A 7,217-nucleotide genomic window follows, 5' to 3' on the forward strand; every position below is an offset into this window, starting at 1 on the left:
TTCTGACGGGCATTTTGAGCCCCTCAGAATTTGCTGCCTTTCCTTCTGGACCGTTTAATCAAGCTGGATCACATCTGTTCTACAGTAGCGTTCCATAGCCAAATCCTGACTCCCCACCAAAACAAAGTGGGTTCTAGCCAGGATGTAACGTGAATTGGGGACCGGTTTTTGAAACACTCAATTGTTATTAGAGGATGCTTTAGGAAGGCCAGTCTTAGTTCTTTACTCACATGCCTGTATTGCAATTACATGAAAGTGAGACCTTTTTGGAAAAAACTCAATTGTTATTGGAAGATTATTTAGTGAGGCCAGTAGGGTGTTTTCACACTAGCAGAATATGTGGGAGAAAGTAGCTATAGTTTGAGTAAACTGTAATGCAATACAGGTGGTAGCTCATTCTGAGGGGCATTTTGACCCCCTCAGAATTTGCTGCCGATGGCTTATGGGTAAGTGAATCATGGGGTAATTTTCATTTTTGGGTGACCTATCCCTTTAAGGCCTTAACGGTCTAAAATATATAATTTAATAATCTGTATTTTTGCTTTGAATTAATTAAAAGTCTACAACAGGGTAAATCATTTTTATGAATCTGTAAATTCCAATTAATAGTTTGCTATAGCAAAATAGCATGAACAGCATGAACTGATTCATTAGAATGAATCAGATTTTCCAACTCTACAAATGAGAGGACCGTTAGATGAATGAATCGGACTTGTCAACACTATAAATATTTAAGATGACAGTTTGGGATGAACAGATTCAAAAGAATGAATCAGACTTTGTGCTGTGCGTACTGAATGATAGAGGGATTGGACTGGAGAGAGCACTAAATGATCACGTGTGTTTATTTTGCAAATGATGTAGCGTTTGACTGTGCAACTCCGATAAAGTACTGGAAGTACACCACGCTGTTATGAAAATAACCGAGCTACCGAAACAGAAGGTAAGTCTGTTGCTTTAGGAACAACTCTGGCAAAATATTACAATTTGGGTTAACAACAAGTCCTATTTTGCTTCTCCTATTTCTTTATTTATTTTTACCAGGCCTACTAAATTTTTTGCTGTTTTTGTCTTCACTTTTTTATATACAAGGTGTCATAGACATTTACTGTTCGTTTAGCAGATTGTTGCCCACTTGTACAAGTTTAGAATCGATTTTATCATCGCTGTTAAAATTGCACTCAATGTACGGTTCATCGTGTTGATTAGAAGAAATGGACTGTGTCAAATGGGGCTCATTTAATGTTGAAAATCTCCAGACAGGCAAAGCAGTAAATTATTTTTGCAGCAGATGTTGTCTGGCTACTTAAGATTGACTTGTTTGTTTGTCAAAGATGTCTTGAGTGTCTGAGGCGCTCTGTTGGTTTGTGTTCGGGGCTACGGCCAGTAGTCAGGGGAGCTGGGGGTCACTGCATCACTCCGCCAGAGTCAGACCGTAGTCATGGCAACAACCACAGTAAGTGGTAATCATGGCTGATCATGCTTCTATAATCTCCACTGCCTATCGGTGATGAATCAGATGCCAGCTGTTTGTTATCATAACAAAATGTGTACGGTGATAATCACTCAAACATGTGGTAGTGGTTTGAAGATTCACTTGCTTTCTGTGGACCCTGGCTGAGATTAGAACACAAACATCACATTAAACTGTTCACAGAGAACTAACTTTTTTGTTGTTTACTTGTAGCTTTGCCAAGACTCTTATCCAGGCAAATAAATCTGGATTGTAATTATATGCCTGAAGTAGCTTTAAAGTGCCTCTGTTATGTTTTTTCGAATGCAGTGCGAAAGTGCTTGACGATAAGTAAAGTTATTGTCTCCCAAAAGAAAGAATCGACTCTGAACCAACTAAACAAGTTGTTTGTATTTTAAATCCCACTGCATTATGGTTCTACGTCACTAGAAAATACATTTACATAACAAACGCCTATGTTGTAACTTTTCCGCCAGCAAACAACTTCACCAGCCCTCCAACGTCATTTTATTGACGTGGAGACTGTATGAATTATTAGTGATGTATATGTTTTCTACCGGGTGTTTAAAATTGTGTTTTATATTGTGTAAGTTTAACCAGCTAACTCACATTATTACTGTATTACTGAAATAAGAAGCTGTGGACTGTAGTATTACCTAAAATAGTGTGTATTAAGGCCAGACTGTCTGTCGTACTACTTTGAGTAAGGATAAAGGATGGAACAAGATTTGTTTTACAAACCTTCATGTAACATCAGTCATTCACGTTATTGCTCTGCTAACGTGCACATTATTAATACAGTTCCTACATGTGCACCACAATAAATTAGAAATATGCACATGATGGCCATACACTTATTGCTGATAATGAGGAATTAGTTGTAACATATAATGTACCTCAAACTAAGTAGTGTATTACTAAGAACGTCCTGCTCAAGCCGTCCTTGTGTTGGAGGTTTGGTTTGAATAACTAGTTCTTTCAATGTTTCATCATTGGACTCTTGTTCGGAATTGATATGGTAAAATCGATGTCATTGTTACGGTTTTTATATTGTGTACACTCGCTGAGCTTTAAAGCCTTAGCTGGAAGCCTTTCGGACAGAGCTGAAGAACATATATGGTGATGGGCGTTTAGCTTCTTAAACACCCTGTACGCAGTAGACCAATCATAACAGACTGGGCCATTTGGCCAATCAGAGCAGAGTAGGTTGTGGAAAGGAGGGATTTAGAGAGACTGATTCATTTGTTGAGTCGTTGCATTTGAGAGTCATTATATGTTGATGTGCAATGTGCAGACCCACTTTAGGTGGCCTTAACTACTTTTTAGAAACAAAGATGAAACTCACAAGGTGAATACATACCTTGATGCTAGGGGTCAAAATAAAAATCAAGTCAGGAATCTTGGTGTAGTTCTGGAGACAGACCTTAGTTTCAGTAATCATGTAAAAGCAATAACCAAATCAGCTTCCTATCATCTCAAAAATATTGCAAGAATTAGATGCTTTGTTTCCAGACTAGACTTAGAGAAACTTGTTCTGGTTTACATTTACATTTACATTTAATCATTTAGCAGACGCTTTTATCCAAAGCGACTTACAAAAAAGGGGAGAGTTATAGAAGCAACGGTTTGTTGGCAACAACCCATAGTGGTTGAAACTACGTGAGTGATCAATCGAATCGTGGACTGAAATAGTCCTAGCTCTGCCTGGCTGATTTTAGGAGAAAGATCGGAGTGACTGACGTGTGACAGATTTAGGCGCGTTGAAAGAAATCCTCAGAGAATGGATACAACCAGTTTGGGAAAGTCCCAGAGCAAATGAGGAAATTATTTTAAAAAAAAGAGACAAACATAAATTATTCTGAAAATGTCTTACCAGATGAGAAGTTTATCTATAATTGTTTTACTCTTTTAATTCCTCTTAAAAGAGGCATCTTAGTAAATTCCTTTTATAACGGTTTTAATTTTCATTATTTTGTTATTATTGTAATTCCCTTTTCTGTGTAAAACACTTTGAATTACCAGAGTGTATTATTTGTATAATATTTGAATAATTTGATTGTATTTTTGATCAAATAATTGCAGCCTTGCTGAGCAGAAGAGACTTCTTTTAAAAACATTACAAAATATTAGGCTGACTTCACTGAAGTAACTTTAATCACTGAAAACCGTATGATCATTAGGGTAGGAAGGGTAAATAGTTTTTCTGATTGTCATTACATTATAAAGACAGTCGCTGCATACAAAATAGATTTTTTTAAAATTTTTATTATGTTCTGAATTCATTTTATTTATTTTTTATTTATTTTATTCCGGCGATTTGATTTGGCCCTGCAACCAAGTCTGGAAACCTGTACATTCATTTCTACTGCTTCTGTTACACTTTTGCAGGAACCAATCACAGACTGGCTTATCCACCTGGCGCGCTATTGGCGGGTTTAAAACAATGACAGATAGAGAAATCATGTAGTCTGATTGGTTGAAAGACTATCCAATTGCATACAGAGTACGCCTCTTGTGCAATAGAAAATGCAGTGCAGAACAGACCAATGTTCAATTTTAAATTGAGCTTGGTCTGGTGATAGCTGGACAAGTGTTGTCCCTTATCAGTGCAAAGTCATCACAAAAGTGTAAAATATTAAAGAATTTATGCTGACATTGTTTTCAAACTTTTTTTAAGAGCCATATTTGTTATCTAGCATGGATAACATGGATTTATTGCCTCAAGGACAGCAGTAGGGCTGTTTCGAATGCCATTTTTTGAGCTTCGAAGCTTAGGTGGCAATCAATATCGAATATTCGAAGCTTCGGTGGGTGGGGCTAAATATATAATAGTGTCGGTTTGCATTTGTATCATCTTTCACGACTTCACGTTTCACTCTTCGGCATCGTAAATGTGTTGCGGCAGACCCAGTGGAGTGCAGTGTTGCATTTGGTGCAATATGATCAGGTGGCACACATTCTTTAAATATTAATAAACATTTAATAATCTTTTAAATAGAACAGTTGCCGGTACGCATTACACGGGCAGGTTTATGCTCCGAAAACGGACAGTGCACAAGTGATACAAAACACAAAGTCTGTTGAGAGCAAGAACTTTAATAAGGTATTAATAACGAACCTTTCTTTAAAACAAATGAATCCCAAAACAGAAATTAAATTAGTAACACAGTGATTTCAACGAACTGTAATAAATAAAGAACACGGTAGCATGCTTATAAACAGTTGAATAAGAATAAATGAATTGTTTTTAAAATGACACAAAATGTAATATATATTACAATTAGTTTTATTCTATATAAGGGATTTATTTTGTCTTATTCTGACTTTTTGTTAATTTAAATCTTTAAAATGCGCGATGCTTTTATTGAAAGCATGTTGCGGTGTTTTTTTTAATTTATTATTATTATTTCAAGCATGAGTGAGAATGAGTCCGCGACGGAAGTCACGTGTTGAAAAAAAACAAACGAATATTCGAATCTCAAAACTGAAAATCGAATGCCACCTCACCGAACGAATGTTCGAATATTCGATTATTCTAGTACAGCCCTAGACAGCAGTAGTGACCTCTGACCTGTAAGTTGATCGTAAAGACCATTGGTGGCAATTGGTCTACGATCAATTTAGGCTTACAATGTTTCTGGGAAACACAGGCCAGATTAGTTTCATTTTTTATTTTAATTGTTAAGATGGTAACAAAAATGTGAAAATGGAGATTACCAATTTGTGGAAATAGTGAAAATATTGGTCTAATAGTAAATTATCTATTTACACTTGTGCACTCCCACTTGTAATGCCCTTTGGAACTCAGGGCATCCTCTACATTTCAGTACAACCCGTATTTTTTTTCTCCATGCTCCCTTCCTGTTTCATGGTCTTGTTGTGGTGCTGTCTATTGCATGCTGTAATCCACACAGCTGGTAGCCTAGAAATCTAGACGCACCCTAGCGGCAGCAAATCTAATCTGTCCGCGAGTGTCGTCTAGCAACTCTCAATACTCTTCTGAGCTGTAAACGGCAAACTCTGGTCTGGCCAATCACATTGAGTTTAGAGTCGGTGGGCGGGGCTTAACATAATGACAACGGCCGAGTTGCGCTTGCGTGCTTCTAGTAAACACAGAAACTGGCGAACGACGGACTTTCGAATCAGCTTTGACCGTGACTCTGGAAGACTTGGAGTTAAGCTTTTCTCTGAGAAAAGAACAAAGAACGGCACTGAAGTCATTCTTAAAAAGGGAAGATGTGTTCGGAGTTTTGCCGACCGGATACGGCGAATGTTTAATCTATCAACGAGCTCCGTTTCACCTTTGTTGCTCTGGTTGGTTGTAGCGCTATCCTATCGCGTGCAGAGGGAGTTTGAAAGACAACCATTTATCCCGCCCCTCGGATTGAGCCCTGTCTATGGAGAGTTTCTAGACCAAACATCTTGATGTGGGTCTGGCTTGTCAGGCTACACAGCTGGCTCTTCAGAGCAGGATGAGTGGTGGAGGTCCTCAGCACCACTCTGCCATTCTCTTCTTTATACTTCCCTTGTCTCTGTTTACAAGCTGTCTCGAACAGACCCAGACCCTGCCCGCCATCACAACACACTCCAAAAGAGCAGAAAGGAAGGTCTTTGGGTTCATGTTTAATAAACAATCCAGTGAAAAATAATTAGCTGATAAGGTGCATGCTTTGATTCAGCGTGGAGGTGAAGTTTTACATATCTTCTCTAAGCTCAGCTGCGTTTTTAATATACATGCTGAATATTTAATACATTTACAACCTAAAGGAACCGTGATGAAATGCAGATTTATTCCCCGGGGAGAGTTGAGGGAAGGACAGTGCACATGAATTTGCATATCTGTCAGCATCATTGCACATCTTGACTTCCTCGCACTATTCTGCGCAAGATATAGGTTTGTAATCAACCAGACAACAGGTTTGCTCCAGATGTGCAGAGATTTAGTCTGTGGTGGGGCTGTTTCTTTGCCTGGTGCTTTCTCTATGTAGTATAGACTATGCCAAGAAAGCCTTGCTGTTTGTTGAGAAGCTCAGCTGGCTGGCTGTGCTAAAAGATATGAAAAAGAGAACAGAAAGCTTGCTCGATCCATTTCTCTCTCCCTAAAACCCAGAGGAGCTGACCTGCATTAAGACATCAGGAAGAGTTGAGCAGTTAATAGGATGGATACAGGCAAACATCCTCAGAAGCTTGTTAAAGAGAGGAGCGTTGGCAGCGATTTAGAAAATCAGCTATTATCGTTTAATGGGGTTCATCAAATCCGAGTTGGCAAATTATAGCAGTCTGGCCCCCTCCCAAAAACCATCTCTTTTGCTCTGTGACATCTCCATCTCCATATACTAATGCGTTTATAAGCTGTGTAGTGTTCACAAAAGCAGTCAGTGTGAGCCTTATCGCATGAATGAAGCATCCCCGGCCAAGATTTTCCAGCAATTACATCAGAACCTCCTCCAGCTCTGAGAGGTAAAGGATGATATAGCCAGTGCTGTTTGTGCTTTAATGTGCCTCTCCCCCCAAAACAGGTCTGTTTCTTATTGAGCTCAGTTTGTTGTAAAGTTTCACGTTTAATGCAAAGATTAGCAAAGATTGTTTCTGCATTCCTTGAACTTGCAGCATTCCCTGATGCTTCTGTTGTCCTTTACGTTTGACATAGGGCTATATCTTACAAGATATCCACATATAATATAGTTTCATGATGACCTCTGAACTTCAAAGCTTTACTGTCACATACAGAATAGTACAGTCT

Source organism: Pseudorasbora parva, chromosome 11 (assembly GCF_024679245.1).
Source record: "Pseudorasbora parva isolate DD20220531a chromosome 11, ASM2467924v1, whole genome shotgun sequence".
Lineage (NCBI taxonomy): Eukaryota > Metazoa > Chordata > Actinopteri > Cypriniformes > Gobionidae > Pseudorasbora > Pseudorasbora parva.